A 21,271-nucleotide genomic window follows, 5' to 3' on the forward strand; every position below is an offset into this window, starting at 1 on the left:
GGTAGGCCTGTTTATTTTTGGGCTACTTTTGTTTGCAAAGCCAAACAGAGCTTCTGATTTTTTATATTTATCTATCTTTTTTTTTTTTTTTTTAATTTGTAAACAGCATTTCTCACTTATTCACTGGTTATGAACAGTGGAAATCAGGGCACCTTCCTGCACAGAGTTGTTTACTCTCTTCAGGGAAAGCAAAGCCACAGAGTGGAAAAACAGCCTTGTTAAAACGATATAAAAATAAGGACAATGCTGGAACAACCCTGCCAACTGGGGAAGAATTGCCATCTCTGTTAGGTTTATGTTAGATATTACTAAATTGAAGTGGATAAATTGGTACAGATCACCACCTGAGTGTTACCTGGATCTCAGGCCAGGTTGGGTGGGGCCCTGAGCCAGTGAGTGCCATCCCTGCCCATGGCCCTGCTTGGAGCTAGGTGAGCTTTGAGGTCCCTTCCCACCCAAACCATTCCGTGATTCTGTGTCTCCAGGAAGTTTCCAAGTGACAGGACACTCCTTGGTGACACTCCCATTCCTTTTCCCTTCTTTTCCCCAGACTGGCCCTACCAAAGCACAGGAACAGGCATCCTGTGTGTCCCAGCAGAACCCCTTGGCTCTCCATGGGGATCCCCACACCTCCAGCAATGAGGAGTGAGCAGAGCTGCAGAACCACGTCCCTCCAGGCCCCTCCTGCACTCTGGCCATGGGGACCTCACCCATGTCACCCTGCAGGTTTTAGAGCTCTGCTGCTGCAGTGAAATATTGACTCTGCTGGAATATGAGCTGATGTGAGATAAGGAACAAGCTCTGGTTCATAAACCTGTCGTTCCTCCGAGGGCTGCTGCTCCCTGTGTGTGTATCAAACGTGCACATCAGCTATTTGATCACCCTTGCTCAGTGCAGAATTTCTCTGCACAAAGCTGGCATGGCCTTTCTTTCCTCCAGGAGACTTTAAAATCCTTCCAGCCCCACTGGAGAGAGAATTCACACTGCCAATTTTTTCTTTTTTTTTCTTTTTTTTTTTTCCAAAGGTTTTATAGAATGTGCTATGCGTGCAAAACGCAGCCTTTAACTGCTAGAAAAATACAGGCATTTGAAATGTGAGCAACAGAAATAGAGGCACACAAAAACAGCAACAAAGAGAGCTGATTTGATCCACTTCAGAGCCACTGCAGGAAGAAGCACCCTGGTAACTGTGATCAATGGTAAACACGGATCCTTATTTAGGGAGGCCAGAGCAGCTCCTCTTGTTTCTGCTGGCTTTTTATAGCAGGTTAAAAAATAACAATATTGCCGTGGAAAGATGAGGCAGGCAGTAACTTCCCTCAGTCTGAACAATCAGAGCAGTCTAGGCAAACCCAGGGAACAAAGCGAGGGACAGCAGCTCTCCCTCCCTTGGGCTGGGGACTGCTGGAGCCTGTGGTTGGAGGGGCAGCTCATTCCTCTGCAATCTTGGCCCTGAGGAATGCTCTGCCTCCCCCTGACCTTGGAGCAGGGATGTGGCCGGGCTGGAGCAGCTCTCCAGCAGCCTGCCTGCTCCCAGGAGCTGCTTGCTGGCCCTTGGAAAGCCGTGGGAGTCTTCCTATTTCTTTTACTGCCCTCGGGAGCAAGGCTTTGTTTGGGAAGGCAGCCTGGAGCAGGTTTAGGGGCTTTGCACTCTCAGGAGCGATCCCCCAGCCCTTCCCCTGCCTGTGTTTTTATAAAGAAGGGCTTTTTTGGGGCAGCACCAGCGGCCAAACCCCTCCCCTGAGCTCCTGTCCCATCCCAAGGGCTGGGGCTGCTCCTCCTGCCAGGTCTGGCCCCAGGAATGGACCTTTGAGCGGGGTCACAGCTCCTGCTGCCAGCACAGCTCCCCGTGCCAGGGCTTCCAGAGGCACTCCAGAGCTGTCCAAGCTGCTCAGGCACAGCTTTGAATAACAGCCTGCTCCCAAAATTAAGAAGAGCTGTATTATGGCTCCTGCCAGAAATAACGTGAACCAATGTTACTCTAGGAATGGGGCTGGGGTGACCACTTTCAGTGCCATTTTCAGGACACTGAAGGGAATTTGCTGTTCTTTAAAAAAAAAAAAAAAAAAAAAAGCTCAACTAATGAAAAACCGATAAGAAAATCCTTCAAATGCCAAAAATTCTCTCTCACACAAACCAAACACTAATTCTTGTGATATTATATATATTTATTGGTTAAAAGCACATACCAGCCTGTCTAAATCTGTGATTGGTGCCTAGTTTATAACACCTTTGTGGCTTTTAGTTTCTCACCCAGACACATCAAAGCAGGGGACACTTAGCCAAGGAAAACTTCATTGTTAGTATTAACTCACTCCAAGAAAAAGATTTTTGGAAGTTTGAGAATTTTTCACTTCATGGCAATTGTTGATTAATGAACCTCAATGGACTACAGCCTAAAAGAGGACTTTGTTAATAAAAAATGCTAAACAGTGCAGGCAGAGTAAGGAGATACTTTCTTTGAACCTCATTGATATAAAGGAGTACACAAAGAAGAGACCTGTGAAGATGGATTTATTCACTGTGATCCTGTTTGCTTTCCAGTTCTGCCTCAGGCTATTTCTACCTGCAAAAAACCCCAATTACTGGGGCCAGGGGGAGAAATCAGAGGATCACAATATAGCTGGAGAGATTAGAGCACTTGGGAGATATTTAACAATGGTATTTAGGGCAGGCAGAGCTTCCCCCTCTTGGCTACCCCAGCAGGGCTCTTGGAGCAGAGCAGGAGCAGGGGCCAGGGCAGTGACACCTTCCAGGATCCTGAGGATCCTGAGAGACTCCTCCTGGCCCTCTCCTGCTTTTGTTTGGAGAAGTCATCTGAGATCTCTGAAGCAAAATGCCCGAGTCTGAGAGCAGGGTTAATGAACATGACTCATTACACCGGGGTGATCCAGCTAATTCCTGTTTACACACTGCTGTAGGCTCCCAGCACAGAGGTACCACGTGGAAATGCAGCTTTTGTGCTGTGAGCAGATGGTGCTGATGCTGCTCGGGTTAAACACCCAAACCAGTGCAGACTGACCTGCACACACTGACTGAGCTGTGCTGGAGGCAGCAGGGTCCCTTCCAGCCTCACCATCCCCTGGGCATCAGCCACCACCTCTGTGGGCTCCAGGCCTTCTCTTCCAGCCCTCAGCACTGGGAGGGAGGGATCTGAGCAGAGTTTTGTTCAGCTGTGAGGAAGCAGCAAGGCCCAGCAGGCAGAAGGTGAGGTCAGGGTGACCTTGGCCAGGTCCTTCCCCTGATCACAGAATCCCAGACTGGTTTGGGTTGAAGGGAGCTCAAAGCTCAGACCATCCCACCCCCTGCCATGGGCAGAGACGCCTTCCACCATCCCAGGCTGCTCCAAGCCCTGTCCAACCTGGCCTGGGACACTTCCAGGGATCCAGGGGCTCCCTTTCCTCACTCATTTGTGAGTTTGTTGATATGACTGAGAACTGGGATCAGACAGAGATCAGTTCATGGAGCCCATGTGAGGATGAGGAGCCCACTGGGGTCTGGTCCAGAGGGTCTGCCTGATCCTTTCCTTTGGGGCTCTTGTGTGTTATTTTGAGGTTCTTGTTGCAGACAGGGGAGCAGGAATGTAACATGATGGTAGCAGGCTGTGTATTTAGGGAGGCTGCATCTCAGCCAGAGGAAAGGGCTGTATATGGAAATTATATGGGAAGAGATGTGCCCAGGCAGTGCTGGCTGTGCTCTGCAGTCTCCAGTCTCTGTCAGGGGGTGGTTAGATGAGGGAACAGGCTGCTGTTTACTGGGGAATGGCCTTTCTGTCTGTATGTTTCTGAGAAAGAAATGAGAATTGTGTTCCTTTATTAAATTCGGTATTTGTATCCTGCCTCTGTGATAAGGAGCAGTCTATAAATCACAGAATAAAACAGCTGTAAATCATCATCCAAGCTATTAAAGCCTCTGGGGTCTTTAACAGATTTTCTACCCCCACCAGTTCATAAACACAACCCAAAATGTCACCCAGACACTTCTTCCCCAGGCCCAGTTTTTTATTCTGGGTTGGGAGCCTGAGTTCACAGCAGAGCCAAGGCAGCATTTATCCCAGATGGGTGTTCCACATCCCACTGCAGTGCCTGTGCTCTCCTTCAGCTCCCTCACACCACCACACACGGGCAGCCCAATGCCTCCCCGGCCTGGACCTCCGATTTCCTTGGAGCACAGCTCCAAAGGGGGCAGCAAGGAGTGAAAAACTTGGAACTGGAGCTGCTGCTGCTCACACAGAGCCCTCCCCTCCCCCTGAGAGTGGTCAGGTGCTTCCATGGGGCTCCAGCCCCAACTTAGAGTTTAAGGTTTTAGAATATAATAATAGATATAAACTAAGATAGAAATTTTAGAGCAGTAGCTGGACCTTCCTCTTCATGAGTTTTAGGCAGTATTTTATAATTAGATAACAAAGTCCACATTGTGAGACACAAAAGATTAATGATTAAATTAAAAGTAAAAATAATTTGTGTCATTTCTTAATTAGATAGTTTAACCTTAAAAGAACTTACAAAAAAAGATAGTTAACCATTTTATAACCTGTTAATAGAATGCTATAAAACTCATGACTAGATAAACCATAATATAGATAAGAAATAATAAACATAAGAAATAATAAAAAATGAAATAAAGTTATATCTCACACAGCAGATGCACCTTAATGAAGCTACTACTAGGTAGGTCTTTGAAAGCTCCTACTCAAGCTGGAGAGAAACAATAAAAGGCATCAAGACCAAAAAAATCCCAGAAACCTCCAGAGACTTTACCATAAAGATAAATTTTCAGTGGTAGCCATAAGACACCAAGGATTCCCAGCCTGTTAATATGGCATTGTGCAGTGGGTAGTAAAGGCAACTCTTACAAAACAAAGCTTAAGGAAAACTCTGCTAATTCCAGTCAAGAACTGAGCAAAGCTTAGCTACACATCATTTATAAACTAATTCCCACTTTTCTGGATCAAACCATGGAACCCATAGAAATCCTTGTCATAAATCAGGAGAAGGAACTGAGAAAAAGGATTCCATTTAATCTTGTTAGCATTTGAGACCCGTGCCTGAAAACCTCACCAAAACAGACCAAATACAAATAGTGCCTTAGACCAAATACAGAGAGGGGTTGTGATTGTAGTAACTGAATATTGGGAATTTTCAGCCTTATCTAGAAAACAGATTTGAACCAGCCTAACCAGATCTGTTATACTTTCCAAGCAGTAATGAGACCTTGCACATTATAAGGCCCTTAGACAGAAATGCCCCTTTCTGCACCACTCAATGGGGGAAAAACTCCTCAATCCCTCTCCCTCCACACAGCCACAGAGCAGCAGGACACCAGCAAATCTGGGGTCAGAGCAGGTAAATCTCCATTTGCAGATGTGTTGGAGAGCCCAGCTTCCCAGGCAGAGCAGTGGGAGGAAGGGCTGCCCCTGCCATGCCAAGAATGCTCTCCTTAGACAGGTTGAGAGGACAGGAGAAGTTGGAAGGAAAAGAAATACCTTTGGCAAACCCAGTTCCAAGGGTTTTACTGTCAAAATGTTCAATAAATGAAATAAATAACAGGTGACTGCAGCTGCCTTTCTCTGTGGAGGGAAGATGCATTTTATCCTCTGGGAACATCCCTAATATCTGCAGATCCCCATCCAAATCCACCCATGGATTCCTTTGTGGAATGAATGCTTTGACACTGAACTAAGTTCTCTGGTGTTTCAGCAGGGAGCAGGAATATCTGAGGGGCAGAATCAGAACAGAGGGTGGCAATGGGACAAGGTTCACCTGAATGACCACCTGCATCCCCGTGTTCCTGTTGCAGGTGAACAAAACCAGGGATGTTGGAGGTAGGAAGGGCTGGCTGAGTATCCAATTCCCCCTTTTCCAGCATGCAGGCTGCCTGCTGCCAATTCCAGGTGTTCAACAATAATGCAGCAGTTACTCCCAAGTAACACCTATAATTTGAGTCCCTGGGACATTTCCTCTGGCATTTCAAAGCATATGGAAAGGAATGTGAAAACCTTTCATTAGCCACAGGCAGGCGGCCGCTCAGAAGTGCCCGAAAAGTTTTCCAAAAACCATATCCATGTCTCCCACACACCACTGGAGAGCATGGATATGAGCAAAGCACTGATTTCTCCACACAGGAACAACCTCTCCTGCCCTCTGGGAGGGTTTCAACACCAGAACATCGTGTTCAAATCGCTAATCCCCATAAAGCATCACCTGTGCTCTCTGAGGGAAGAGGGATTCCCTCGCCCCCGGGGATGACAGCTCCCTTCCCCACAAAGGGCATGTAGGGTCAGAGCTGCTGGAGGTTTCTGTTCTGCTGCTCTGCCCCTGCCTTTTGTGGGAAACTGCAGCCTCTCCTGCTCCTGTGATGCTCAGAGTTGCAAATCTCTGTCAATATTCCACGGGGTGGGCGTAACTTGCCAGATTTTCTGTTTACTAGATTTTCTGGAATTTCTACGCAGCTTCAGGAACCCCTCTATTTTATAAGAAAACAGAGTGGCATATAAAAACATTCTTAGTGCTGGTTTATTTATACAATTAATGGTCAACAGAATAAAATGTACTTTTATGCACTGCACCTCCCTGCCCCAAATGCCAGTTTTGTTTGACAGACAGTTTTGTCCCACACTCTCGGGGGGTGCATTAACCTCTGCAAAATCCATGGGTGACTTCAGAATTGGCATCATCCCTCCTGCTCCTGCAAAGAAAACCAAGCAAGCTCAACACTGAGCCTCTCTGTCCCACCAGGAGGGAATCACTGAGCTTCTCTTTCCCACTAGAAGGGATTCTTTCAGTGGCATCCCTCGGTCCCACCCTGCAGCTCCATGGCAGTCTGAGGCTGCCAAGTGGGAATGCTGCCTGTCCAAAGGCCAGCAGCAGCTCCTGGGACTGGGAATTCCCACTTTGGAGCACAAAGTCTTTCTAGATGGGCCAGACACTGATGTTCTGTGCAGGGCAGCACTCTAGATGAAGTTGTGTGTGAAGGTTTTAGCTGCTCGTGGATCTGCAGCTCCTCCCGTGCTGTGAATCTGCCATGGATCCAACTCAGTTGTGGATTCCAGCCTGGAAACTCCACCAGAGCCACGAGCCTGAACTCAGGACACTGAATGTTCAGCCTTGAACCATTTCAATTCCCAGTTTATAAAAAGAGATCAGAATCTACATAGGTCTCACAGGAGCCTCTTGCACTCCTGGTTTGCTCCTGACTGGACACTGCATGATTGGGATGGCCATCCTCCTCCTCCTCCTCCTCCTCCTCCTGTTTCCTGGAGCTGTGTGCTCCAATCCAAGGCCAGTTAATGCTGCCCAAAGTCACCAAGAGTCCAAAGTTAAAGAAGCACAAACATGAGATTTACAAGAAGCTACAGAAGCAGAATATGGAGAACAAACCTGAAAAGTGAACTTAGCTCAGACCTGTAAATGACAACCAGCTCCCATCTGAGGAGTTCCTGGTTTTGTCCCTAACACATCCCAGCTAAACTGGATTTTAGAATGGATAAAACCAATATGAAGATGTCTACACTAAAGCTGTCTAGGAGTTTAATTAGATCAATTTGAGACTGATTTTGTTAAACCAGTGAATGTTTCGTAATATGGACCAGACTCTAAATTTCAAGCACTTCAAACCTCATTACATGTATCCTTTATTATAACAGTGCTTCCCTCCATGCTCTCATGGCAGATTCCTGCCTCCTGAGGTTTGGGCTGGAATGCCAACAATTCATTTTAATGCAGTTCAGACATTTTAAAGCTTTGCTGAGCTATCCCCAAAATAACCACTGATAGTAGGTGGCAAGCACCCTGAAATGATTAGGGTCTTTCTTGTTGAGGAAAAAAAGATATTTGATGGGAAAAAAAAAAAAGAAAGCAAAACTGATGAGAACAGGATAAGCATTAATGGAGAAAAGCCATGTGCTGGAGTGCAAACTGGTTGAACTCAAATACTCAACATGAGTTACATTAAAAATATCTCTGCAGAACAATGGTCACTGGGCTTGTTGTGCTGGGATTTTATTTAGCTGCTTAAGAGTTGGGACCACATTTCCCCTTTCTTATTTCCATGTCATTGCACGTTATTCCATCCCAGTTTCCCTTCCCATCACATTGCTGGGCACCAGCTGGGCACTGTCCCTGTGCAGTGCTTGATGCTTCCTGGTGCCAGTCAATAAATTGGATTTTGCTAAACCCCTGCAGGCTGGAGGGGGCTGGCAGCAGGGAGCAGCAGTGTGTGGTTAACCTGGGGAGGGGATGGCGTGCCATGTTTGGCTGAGTCAGCCTTTTGAAGCCTTGCAGTGATACCAGGGCTGGTGTCTCATGGTGATTAATCAGCTCTGGGAAGTGACAGCTCATTTGGAAGAACATGAATGAGCTCTCTCTCCATACAGTGAGCAGCTCTAAACTGAAACAGGCACTGCCCCAAAATGAAATAATCTAAACAAGACCTCTCCTTCTCCATGGCTGCTTCAAAGTGTCACCTCTTTACCTTTGTAGGAGGGAGAGAGCTGCACTTCTCAATTTGTGAGAAATGAAAAGCCTGAGGAACAAAAGGATCTCATTCAGGGACCCCAATCCCAACCCACAGCACTTTTTAAAGCAGAGCAATTTAAGTCACAACCAGCATTAAAGTCAGGAAATACTAAAAACTTCCAACCATTAAATGACCTTTTTTCTGCCCTAGTTATCCAAGTTCCCTGTACTGTAAAATGAGGCTTTAACCAAGTAGGAATAAATATGAATTTTGTGACCCTCCAGGTTTTACCAACCTTGCAGAGCTTCTATGAAAGCCAATGCACAGCCACAATCCTGTTTGGATTTTTAAATAGATCCCTCTGCAGCTTCCAAGAAATAAAGTCAAGCAGAGGACTTCAGTGGGGTCTCTTTGTGGGATGCCTGGGAATGGCAGGAACAGCAGGGAGGATGTGGATATATTATCTTACTCCAGGAGGGCCTAGTGGGGAAAATCCTTGTTGCTGGGTTGGTGCCTGAACAGCCCAGAAGTTGGTGGGAAATTTCTGGGCCAGGAGAATGCAGGAATAGGAACGACTCAGGTTGGAAAAGCAGCCCCTGAGAGTGGCTGAAGTGCTACAGAAGATGCCACCAGAGGCTGGGGAGGTGGCCAGGGCAGAGTGGAGAGGCAGGGGCTGGAGGGAGATGGGCACAGAGCTGGGAGCCAGAGGCTCCAGGGGAGGCTGAGCAGGGAGGAGGGAGCTGTTTGCTTTGGATTTTGTGCCTGTGTTTTTGCTGCAACGCCCCAGGAAGACACAGCAGGGAGTGAACTGACCAGTCTGGTGAACTTTTTATATTCCTTTTGGCCTTTTAATACCCTGAGAAGTGGAGGATCTTTTATTTTTAAACATAGCTGAAGGGCTAAATTAGCATTTTGGCAAGGGAAGTGAGCCTGGAAGGCAGCAGTGAGGGAAGCAACTGTTACCTGGAGCCAAAACTGAATGGAAACTCAGGCAGAAATCCCACCAGTGCTGGAGTTCCATCCCTAGGGAAGAAGGTGAGGGGCCCAAGAGAAAACCTGCCCAAGCCTTTGCAGCATTCCCTGCTGGTGAAGCCCTGGCAGTGGGACACACCTCACTCAGGTGGGCTCTTCCCACAACTCTTCCCTCCTGGATCCATCACCAGCGAGCTGGAGGCCTCCAAACCCAGCCCACCCTGGGCTGAGGGCTAAACCTGCAAGTTGGGTGGTGCCAGGTGTGCTCATGGAGCATCTGGGCACCACCTTTGCCTTTGTGCATTCTGGTTGGAGAAGCCCATTAACACAAACATGTTAATGTCCCCAAATGCCAGCTGGCACCCAGGGCAGAGGTCACACACACACACTCTGCACAGCTCTTCTCCTGAGAGGAGCAGCTCATCCCAGCCTGCAGCGTGCTCAGCTCCCAGAGTCTGGGGTGGGACAGCAGCAGGAGCAGGGCCATTCCCTGGGGTGAGGTCATGGGAACAGCCTGCACCCCTTCCTGTGCTGCTGCCCACCTGTCCCCAGCTCCATGGCTCTGTGCAGGGCTGCTTTGGGGTCAGCTGTTGTTAGAGGTGTCTCAGAGCTGGAGGGGATTCTCCCCCTGAGCCCTCACACCCCTGCCAGGCAGGGCCAGCCCCCAGCAATGCTCCAAACAGAGAGGTTCAGCTCCATAAAAATCCCCTTTTTTATAGATGGATGTGAGACAATACTGATACCCAGTGGCTGATTAAGTTAATTACAGTTGAGTAAATATCCCCCATGGCCACCCCCAGCATGGCACCCCAAGGCTGGCTCCAACCAGCAGCCTGCAAGCGATGAGATATTCAGTTCCCACTCATTTTTGGCATCCTTCTAGACAGAATTGCTGCTAGAAACTGTTTTTGACTGAGGATCAAGTGCAAGTTATACCTCCTTTGCAGAGTCAAAACATTAGCTAAGGCAAGGGCTGAATCCTTTAATCATTCCAGCATGTGATTTGCATTTGCCTTGGCTAACAAATGCCAAAGAGGCATTACCAAAACCAGAGCTGAATCCTGCTGAGGTCATGTTATGCTGTTTTCACAGCAATGTGCTGCACCTGGATATCAGTTTTTAAAAGCAAACAGGTATGTTTTATCAATTTGTAGCAGGAAAACCTATGGTTTCATGAGACTGGAAAAACTTGGTGTGAATCAGGATTCCAGGCAGAACTCACTGCAGCCCTTGGTGAGAGAGTTGCTTTTTATTTCTCCATCAATATTTTTCCTTCTCAAGTCCATTTAATGTGAAAGAATTAATGAAGAGCATAACAAATCCCTGTGTACCACAAACATTAGGCAGCACATGGACCAAGGTAAGCCAGAGGGTGAAGGTTGGAATTTATCAAAACATGACAGAATAAACTACTTAATTCTGTGGGGGTGATTGCCAGCATGCAACAATCCTCAGAGCAAAGAGCTTCTCACACCAGCCTGAGGGCAGTGGTAGTTTAGAATCTGCTGTTTAACCAGAGATTTCAAGAGTTTCCTGAGCCTCATGGAGTCTGTGGATTCCTGCTGACATTGATGGGTGTGGGTGATGGTCCCAGAGCTGTGACAGCTCTGAAGGGCTGCCAGAGCTTATCCCAGTGTCTGTCTTTGGTCACAAGCTGCCTTTTGATATTAGAGCAAACCCCAAAGTGCCCCAGAACACAGGCCCAAGCCCTAAGGCCACCAGATTGTCCTATTTCAAGGAAATATCTGTGATCTCTGTGAAAAAGCACCTTTGCTCTGGCCTGGCAAGGGTTCTAGTGAGATCTCCCACAAACTGTGTCAGACCTGTGTCAAGAGGATTTTATTCCCTGTAACTGAACTGAGTTCTTGCCTGTGTTCTCTGTCCCGCCCTTCAGTGCTCTCCTCTCTGAAAATTCCTTTGTTCAGCCTAAAGAGACATTTCATTAAATACAAAATAATTTCTAGGACTGGTAATTACAGCTTTTTTTTCAGATGGATGATATGTAGCTGTTCTGTTTTCCTTTCTGTTAGCAAAACCAAAGAGAATCCCGGTGCCTTTCATGAGGTGTCAGCTCCAGCCACCCAAACTCCAGCAGGTCTGTTTTGGTCAGGTTGAATTTGCTCTTTGGAATGACTGAAGCTGGGAGCACAGATAAGTGTGGCAGTGCTTATTGCCTGCAGGATGACCCATTCTGCCTCCCTGAGCTCTGCTGCCCTTGGAAAGAGCTTTTCTGCACTGGTTTGGGTTGATCCTCCTTCTCTTTTCTTCACTGGGAGCTCAGCACAGGGGAAGGAAAAGGCACAGGTTGAGAGAGGGAGGGAGAAGAGCCTGGCTCCCCTCCTGCAGCCCCGTGGCAGTGGAATTACACCCCAATAAAGCACCAGTGGAATTACACCCCAATAAAGCACCAGCAGCACAACCCTGAACCTGCTCCAAGGTGTGCTCTGACCATCTGTTTATCCCCTGTGGGCCAAGCCATCATAACCAGCCTTGCACACGGCTGGGGGGTGGCTAATGCCCAGAATTTCTGCCTTTTTACTTAATGAGACACTTCATCAAGGTCTGGTTTTCATCTGTGTTCCTCCTGCTTTGCTGAGCCCCTCACTTTACAAATCAAAGCAATTAGCAGGGCTGCTAACAAAGCCCAGCAGGTGGAGACCCCACAGACACCACTGTGCCCACGGATGCTCCCAGCTCCAGAAGCAAACTCTGGCTCCCAGGGAGAGTCCTGGCCAGCCCTTCCCAGAGGGATCTGATCCCTGCTCCAAGGGCAGGATGTGCTCCTGGCTCCTGCCTCTCAAAGCCTGCAGAGGCAAACACAGCAGCAGCAGCAAGACTTGGATCTGCTCAAAGTGTCAGAGGCAGCTCTGCCTGGTTTTAGGCCTCTGAGGATTTGGGTTTAGCCAAACCAGGCATTTTTCTATAGGGCAGAAACCAGTGTGGAAATCCACAGCACAGAACCATGACCAGAGACTCTTCCCAGGCAGCACCAAGACTTGGACAAAGGTGCCACCAGTGTGTCCCAGTGTCTGCCAGTGGGTGACATTGTCCCAGGAAGAGACTCTCAGCCCGTGTCTCTCCCTTTTGTCACGATTGTTGTTGGGAATCACCCCTGGCACTGCTCTGACTCTTGGATGCAGCAGCAGCATCCCCGTGCCCGCTGCACCACGGCTTCCTATTTAACCTGGGTGCATTCCCAGGCTCACACTCTGAAATGGCCAAACTCAGCAGCCTCAGAGATTAAATTCTTCAAGTTCCATGAAAACTGGCTGCCAGGTAAAGAAAACGGGATTTTTGTTTCCCCTTTGGAAGAGAGGGAGGCTGAGTGTGAGCTCACAACCCTTCCACCGCTGGAGATTCTCACAGTGCTTTCCTGAGGATCCCAAAGTTCAGGGGTGCTCTGGGAATCACTGCTGAACCCCAGCCCTTCCTCCCCCAGCACATCCCTTCATCTGGCCAGGAGCTCTCTGGAAGTCAGGAAAACTGAGATACAGGTCTTTCCCCCAGCAGATTTCCTGTGTGACCTGGGCAAGTCGCTCATAATCATGTGAGATCTAAGAAGTGCAAAACATCTTAAATTCCCTTAAGTAGAGGGGAAACCTAAAGGTTTCAGAATAAGATTTTCTCATTTGGAATTCAGCCAAGCCTTTGGGTTTAATACCCTTACATTTGCAAAAAGCTGTCGGGGATCCTTAATGCCCTCCAGAGCTCACAAGCTCGGGTTTAGGTTTCAGCTGGAAGCCAATAAACAACCAAAAAGAGTGAAAGAACCACTTTTGTGTGAGTCTGAAGGATGGTATTTCCAACCAGCACCGTGGAAGTGTCATTAGGGTTGCCTACAAACTCCCTACAACATGACATAAAATGACCTGAGTGTTTTAGCAGAGAGGATGAGGAGACAAACTCAGCATGGCTCTTTCTAGATTCCCCTTTCTCAAACTTTTCCAATAAAAGCCCCAGTCACGCTCTCTGCACTGCTCTCACTACACCTAGGCAAATAAAACAGGAGTAAGCAGATATGCCCAGCTTGTTTAAGCTCAAGTAGCAAATTCCAGCTGGCAGCTTCCAAACTGTGCCTCTGATTTATTGGCATTTCTAAATGTTTTACTGAACCACGGTCCACTGGCACCACAGCTTTGTCACACTCAGCAGAGAGAGGAATAACACAGCACAAAGCTCTTTATAAAGCTGCCAGGTCCTCAACATCCTTCTGGGAGGACACTTACAGCACAATTCAAGTGTTTCCAAATAACTGTGTTTTCTGCCCAAACAGGCTGGAAAGGAGCCTTGAGACAAGTGAGCCCGGCCAGACCTGAGTTCCTTGTGGTGTATTCTAGCTGGGAGTTACAAGATACACAAGTGAGCTTCAGAACACCAAAAGCCATCCCAGTAAACCCATCAAACCCCATCCCAGCATGATCATCTGCAGCCCTGGAGCATGGATGGTGTATTAATGTAACAATACCTGAGAGCACAGGGACTTCAGTGATGGTAGATCCCTGAAATGAAAGAAATTTCATGGTGCTAGCTCAGGGAAATCCCAGGAAAACCTGGAGCAATCATGCACAAGCTGCTGAAGTGACTGGAATAAGCTGGGCAGGGAATTCACCTGCAGTCCTTGGGAGGAGGGCAAGAAGGGAACAAACACTGAGCACAGCGCTCTCCCCCCAGCCCAGGCTGTGGGTGGGTTTTACTGCAAGAAAAGGCATCTCTGAACCTTCTGGACAAACTGGTTTCCTGTCTTGAGCTGCAGGCTGTGGAGTCAGACAGTGCCATTCTCCCCTTCCTCTTTGTCCCTGTCCCGTTTAAATCCCTCAGCTGCTGATGTGCCTCTGCCAGCCGTGGCCTGAGTGCCCCTGGGAAGGAGAGGATGGAGCTCGGGGCTGTGGGTAACTTCCTGAGACCTTCCACTTGTATTTTATAGAAACTGGAGATTGGTGCCACTCTGCATGCCCCTCAGAGAGGCACAGATGGAGCTGGGGAGGAGGGAATTTCAGCTGCTGGAAAGGCTGACATGGAGTCAAATAGGAGCAGCCCCAGAGTGTCCCTCACCCCCTGCCTCCCCTGCCTGGCCCGTTCCAGTCTCCCCAGTGGTCAGGAGAGCCCAGGGCAGTGCCAGGCAGCCCCAGCTCTGTCTCACAAGCAGAGGCTCCGTGCTCCAGAGCTCGGGGTATTTATGCAATCCCGGCTGGCTCGGGGCCCACGGCAGCTTTATTTATCTAATGTCTGCGCTGCAGGCGATGGATTCAGAGAGAAGGGATTATTAGAAGACAACACACAGAAAGGGGAGGAAAAGAGTAAGTGAGAAGTCCAGTGGAGCGAGGCTTTGCTGCTCTCCCAGCTCTCCTTGGAGCAGCAGAGGTGGGACAGCCATGCTCAGCCCTGAGCTGAAAGGGTCCTGGGCAGGGTCCCTGTCACAGCCTCGTGGAGAGCCTTCCCAGGAGTAAATTCCACTAATTGCCTCAACCCAATTAATTATGCAAGAAAAGATGGAGAATGAAAATGAATTCCATGAAACCAGTCCATGAAAATTATGCTGGAACCTTAAATTGTCATTTCCACAACAATTAGAAGTTCCTCTACGACCCTTTTAATGTGGGAAGGAGTCTTGAGTCATTGTTTCTTGTCATGTTGTCAGAAAAAAGCTGTTTCCTAGAAAGAAAACCACCTACAGACACCTGATGGTTGGCTGAAAGGATTTAAATTTCCAACGTGTACCTAGAAGGGAAATACATCTTCTACAACAACGGCCATCCCAAAACTGCCTGTGCAGTGAGGAGATAATAAACCTGTGGGATCACAACCCTTCAGGGATGGAAATGTTAGAGCACAATAAACCTCTGCATTTGATTTTCTATTTCTATTGCTGTTTTCCCCTTTTCTATTTCCACCTTTGCATTCAGGACTGAAAATCCCATTAAATCTCATGCTTCAGCCACCAGAATCTGCCACGGCTGCAAATCTGAGCAGAGATGGCATTTTCCTACCCCTAATTTGGACATCTGAAAGGTGTAAGGGGCTGTTTTGTTATGTTCAGGGGTAAGCTTAGAGGATGTTTGGTTTTGCGTTTAATTCCTGAAGTCTGTACCCAACTCTTAAGGAAAATGAGAGAACAACCAGCTAAAGCAAGGGGTGGATTCCTGCCTATGAGCATCCCTGATGGGGCATTATCTGCTAACAGCTATTTGCCACTATGCACCAGCTGCCAAAGAAAACTCCTTTTGTTCCTCCCTATGATCATCTCCAGCCTACAAACCATCCATTTCTCACACAAACCCGGATGGTTGTTTAACAACAAGTTACCTCTCAACTTGCACTGCTTTAGGAGCAAAATGCTCACTGCTACAGCACGTACAGGGTTTGAGTTATGCCTTGTTCCCTTAGTACACTTGGTTTTCTGCCTCTTTTTCTTTCTGTGAGCTCTAGGCAGGGGGAAAAGTGCAGTGTAGGGAACTTGCATTGCTGGGGCCTCAGTAATATCCGTCAGTAAACCTGTAATTAGATAGGGAGCCCTATTAATCTTGTGCACTGCCTGAGGGGCATTGCCAGCATCCAGCAAAACCTCTATTGATGAGGGAGGATTCCAAGCATGCCTGTCAGAAAAATGAAAGAGATGAAGTATTTACTTACTTTACCCTTCCCTCAACCACTCATTCCCAACCTAGGGATACTCCAGAGCCCAACAGACTAAATTTCCTCCTAACATCAATGCCTGAGCAGAAAATGCTCAGCCTTTGGGCTCCTCCTCAAGTATTTGAAAGAAACCTGAAAGTGTGATATTTTCAGACTTTTAAATTTGAAGTGTGCTCATGGAATGAGAACGGTTAATGCAAACAAAGATGTTGGTCAGTTGTGATAATGGGAGGCAGAGCCTGCTCATCCTTGCACATGATTCATAGCTCACATCTCATTCATCTGGCATCAAAGATGTGATTTATAGATGTTCTTTTTCTGCACGCTCCACCCTTGTTTCCTGGAGGAGCGGGAATAAACTGTTTTATACAGAGGTAGGAATTTTTTTCAAATGAGTCTGTAGGGTGAGGGATTACTCTGGCCTATTACAGACAGCTGAAACACCCCAAAAAAGAGTTTTCTTATTGGAAAGGCATGTAATAAAACTGGCATTGTTTCTATTACACCTAACTGCCAACTTCACCACTTCCCATCTTCCTATGACTAGTTTTCTTTTTTTCCTTTCCTTTTTTTTTTTTTTTCATTCATCTTCCTTATTAGAATTACTTGAATGTTGGAAATAGAAAAGAGGCCAATAGATGGAGAACCATCCATAGGTGTTCAGTACCTCCAAATGGAAACAGTTGTGGCATTTTTTAATAAATGTGGAGAGCAGAACTGAGACAACTTTGATTTTTTTCCTTTGAGGCTTCTTATTTTATTTCTCAGTCAGTTGCAGTATCCTTGTGAAAAGCATCCCCTGGCAGATGCTATTCCCCTGGTTAGCCTTGTTCTTTGGGTGAAGGAAAATCATAAAATCACAGAATGGTTTGTGTTGAAGCTCATCTGATTCCACCCCCTGTCCAAGGCAGGGCACCTTCCACCAGACCAGGCTGCTCATTCATTGATTGAATCCTGGGGTTTGACCTGAACAGAACCAGGACTTTACCCCTCTGCTGTGAATTAACTGTGCCAAGGCTCAGTAATTGTGAAATGTGAGGAGTCTGACAACATCAGCTACCAAAGGAAACGAGGCACCAGCTCCAGGGTCTTGCATTAATCCCAGCAAGAACTGCAGTGTACACTTAGCTTTAAACTGTTTTGATAGAAATGTGACCATAGAAAGAAAAGTAGCATTAGTTATGCACCCAAGTGTTTTGAATATCAAGGCCAAACTGCTCTGCAGTTGAAGTTTGGGGACCACAGCTTTGCAAAACTCCTTCCTCACCCATGGCCACCTGACTGGCAGTGGATTGTGCAGCCCCTGGACATGACTCAGGACTAATTTTCAAACTCTAACAAGTGTGAATGCCATATCTGTTAGGACTCTGAGGAGAAATCCAACCTGCCTGCTCCATTTTCCCTGTGGGAATCCCACCCACTATGTCACAACCATCATTTTCAGTATTTAACTTCTCATTTTTGGAAAAAAAAAAAAGAAAGAAGTGGCTGCCCCAGCAATGAATGGAGCCCAATGTGTCCCTGTGTGTACCTGCAGGAGCTGAAGGAAGTGAACTCTCCAGCTGAAGCACGTCTGTGATTTCAGCACAGCACTTGCTGGAAGTTGAATCAAAATGGGCCAATCTAATATTCTGCAGCAAATATTTTCCCTCTTAGGAAGTGGCAGGTTCTGAAATCTGCCCATTGTGGCAGTGACTCAGGGAAGCTCATTAAAGCAGTTCTCAGGAGAGCAGCTGGATGAGTTAAGCCAGAAAATTGCAAATTCCATTTGCCAGTCGCTTTGCCAACACATTTTTAACCCAGGGCTTCACACCTTGGTGCCCAAAGTGCTGAAGCACTGCACTACTGACTGAAACTGTCCTTCCCAACATGACCCAACAGCCTGGGAATGGGGATAGTTTATCAATATATGGTTTTATTTCATGCTGAGCCTGTGTGAAGGAACTGTGCTCTAAGAGTCAACCAGGAAACATCTGAGTAAGTCCAAGAAATATCTGAGTATTTCCTACCCATTCCTTGACATTTCAGATATGTCCTCCAAGCCTTCCTTCCTTCCTTGGACCTGCCTGAATCTGGGCTCCACCTACAAAGCCAACTGCAAAAGCTGGTCCCCCAGGAGGTGAGAAAGAGTTCCTAGGACCTTCTTCTGTTTTTCCTTTTTCTATTGGGTGGTATTTCCCAGCAGCAAGTACTTCTCAATTTTAGTCCAGCAGATTTCTGTTCCAGAAGATTTTCCCTATGGGCAGAGCATTAGCTTAGGTGTCCCTGATAAATTCTGTACATAAATCTTTATTAGTGACACTGCCAGACAGATTATTAGAATCAAACATTTGTGCTCAAAGACTTTGGTCTCTATAAACATAATTCAAAAAGCCTTTGGGCCCTTTAAAATGCCATATGTTCTCCTGTGATTAAGGGCTGCATCTCCCTGGAGGCAGCCAAGCAAGGACTAAAAATTGATCATTTTATTTAAAGCCTTGGATAACCAGCTTTGCTGTGGTTTGGGGAATCTCACACGGAATCCATTCTTATCCAGCTCAGGGTTTGGGTATTTGTAGGCTCCAGACAGGATTTTTGTCCCCTCAAAGCAGCCAGCATCTTCCCAGGAAGGTGTTGGCCCAAAGGGAATCCTGTGATTCAGTTCCACAGAACTCCTGGAGGATGCAGAGCACAGCAAATAGAACAGATCAGTTCTGGGGTTTCACAGAGCACACCCATGATGAGCAAACCTAACACAGGCTTGTTTTCCACTTGTCTGACTCCCAGCCTGTCTTCACCTCCTTTCCCGTGTGACTCTGGTGTTTCATGGAAGGTGAGCTCTGCCTCCCCCCTCAGTGAGGTGCTAACAGGGGCTCTCCCACTCCTTCCCCTTCCCCTGTTTTCCCCCAGCTTGTAGGAACAGATCCCTCTTTGAGATCTTCACCCTTTTGCTAAACCTGGCTGGAATTGGCCAGTGAATCCAAAAGCTTTCAGACACACACATACACCCCCAGAGGCAGTGGGATCACACAGGGCTCATTTCCTTAGGCTATTAGGCAAAAATGCCTACTTGAAAGCTGTTTGATGTTGGGTGCACCTTTCTCCATTTCCTGGTTCTGCATGAACTGCCAGGGAGAACCAAAGACATCACAAGTAAAAGCCCATCCCCAGCAGACTGTTATTAGCCTTGTTTCCAGAGCAACTCTTGGCTGGGTATCAAAACAGAACCTCCTCCCCCTCTGGGGTTTGCTCACCCCATGCAGATCTGTGGGTGGCATCTCCTAAGGATCCTTCTCTGCACATCCTGCTAGCAACACCAAGGTGTAGTGGAAATAAAATCTATTTATGAAAATACCCCATAAATCCTAGTTTTTAGCTCACTGTTTGAGTCAGGATTTTAGTTCTGTTGCTCATCACTGTCACTGACTCTTAGGTGAGCCTGGTCATCAGGAGGGACATTCCACTGGTGTAGCAATAATGTCACTCCAGGTGGACAAACCACTTACAAACAGCCACTCTCAGCCTCTGGTGCAAATCAGGGGCTTGAACTAAATCAGACACTTGAAGTTACTTAGAGGAAATGATGGAAATGATGGTATTTCTAAAGATTTAGCACAGTTTCTACAAATACTGGCAGGATTCTGTTGCTCTGGTCACCCTGCTGCTGGTGAAATCCAGGCACAGGTGAAATCTTGCAGGTGAAACACAGCTCAGAATGGAAAGAGAAATGAAAGCCAAAAGGAGGAATGGGCCACCTGGGGTTTATTCTGGGAATCAGAGGGATGAGGAGGGAAGCAGAGAAGTGCTGCTGCTGGTCTAGCATGACTCCATTTGGAATTATGGTCAGTGAAGGGGCTGTCATTGAGGGGTTATTCCAGACACTCCCACTTGTGGTCAGCCCTCAGACAGACTGGTGAAGGTGGATCCCTGCTGTAAGGCATGTTTTCAACATTTAGCTCTAAGGTAGCTAAACTCTAAACCTGCTCATAGCAGAATTATTTTAAGCCCTTAACCCCAGAGTCATGAACCAAACGTTGATCCCAAAACCATACCCTCAACTCATCTCCCAGTCAAATCCCTCCTTCTGGGAGATGCTGAGTTACCTCTGCACTCATTCCCTCCAGTGAGGGTTGAGGCTGCTTAGCACAGCACAGGATCAGACCTGTATGGTGGAAAACTGCTCCAGTTCCTGAAGAACCAGCTTTAAAATGAGGAGCAGAGCCTGGCTCTGAGCTGGGAGCAGAACTCAGAGAGGGAGGCAGCAGATCCACACTCCAGTTAATTATATTAAATAACACCTTCTTGTAGATACTAGGATCCTTGTCCCTACCACTGCTGCCACCTCGGTGCCAATTATGCTAACAATGGGTTTCTTTTCAAAGGAGGAAGAAAAAATAACATTCAGTTGAAACTGCAGGAAGAAACTCCAGTGGGCAGAGGGTAATTATCCAAACTGGAATCCAGCTGGGCAACTGGAGTAACAGACCCCTGCTCTGGCTGGGAGGGATGAGGGGAGCATTAAACCCATGGTGAAGGCAGCAGCTCTTTCAGCACAGCATTTTCAGTCTTTGTTTTCCCATTCTCTGTCTTCCTGAAGAGACAGAATTGTGTTTTTCAGATAACCCCACCACAAATGGAGAGCTATGAAACCACAGAAATCTATTTTAAATTAACATTTGCCATGTAGCTGAAACCCACAAACCAAGGCAACACTCTCCCCACCATAACTCAGGGCACAAGGCATGTGAGATAAGAGAGCTGCAGCTTTATTTGGTAAATTTAAAACCCATCTCTCAGGCAACCTCTCAGTATCTCCTGCAGCTGCAGCACAGACAGCCCAGGTGGGTGGGTGCAACCACAAACCTGAAATTTCCCAGCTTTCATTTTTAATTCAGTTCCTTAAAGTTCTTGGAGGGAAGGGAAGGGATGGGCTTCAGGGTTGGGTTTGGGTGGTTGGTGGTTTGTTAGCCTTTTTTTTTTTTGTTTCTCTGCCAATTTAAACTTCATTTTATTATGCTCAGTGCTATGTTTAGGCCTCTCTCCAAAGACTGTCTCCCAAAAATTAAGAGACAATTTTATTACTACACAGAGGAACTTCAAAAAGGGATCTGATAGTGGGGGACTTTTCAACCTTGCTTAATGAGATCTAATGACTGGAACTTGCAACTAGACATATTCGACCTTGCATTCAGATGTAATCTCGTAGCTGTGAGGGTAATGACACACTGGA

Source organism: Agelaius phoeniceus, chromosome 13 (genome assembly GCF_051311805.1).
Source record: "Agelaius phoeniceus isolate bAgePho1 chromosome 13, bAgePho1.hap1, whole genome shotgun sequence".
NCBI classification, from domain to species: Eukaryota; Metazoa; Chordata; class Aves; order Passeriformes; family Icteridae; genus Agelaius; species Agelaius phoeniceus.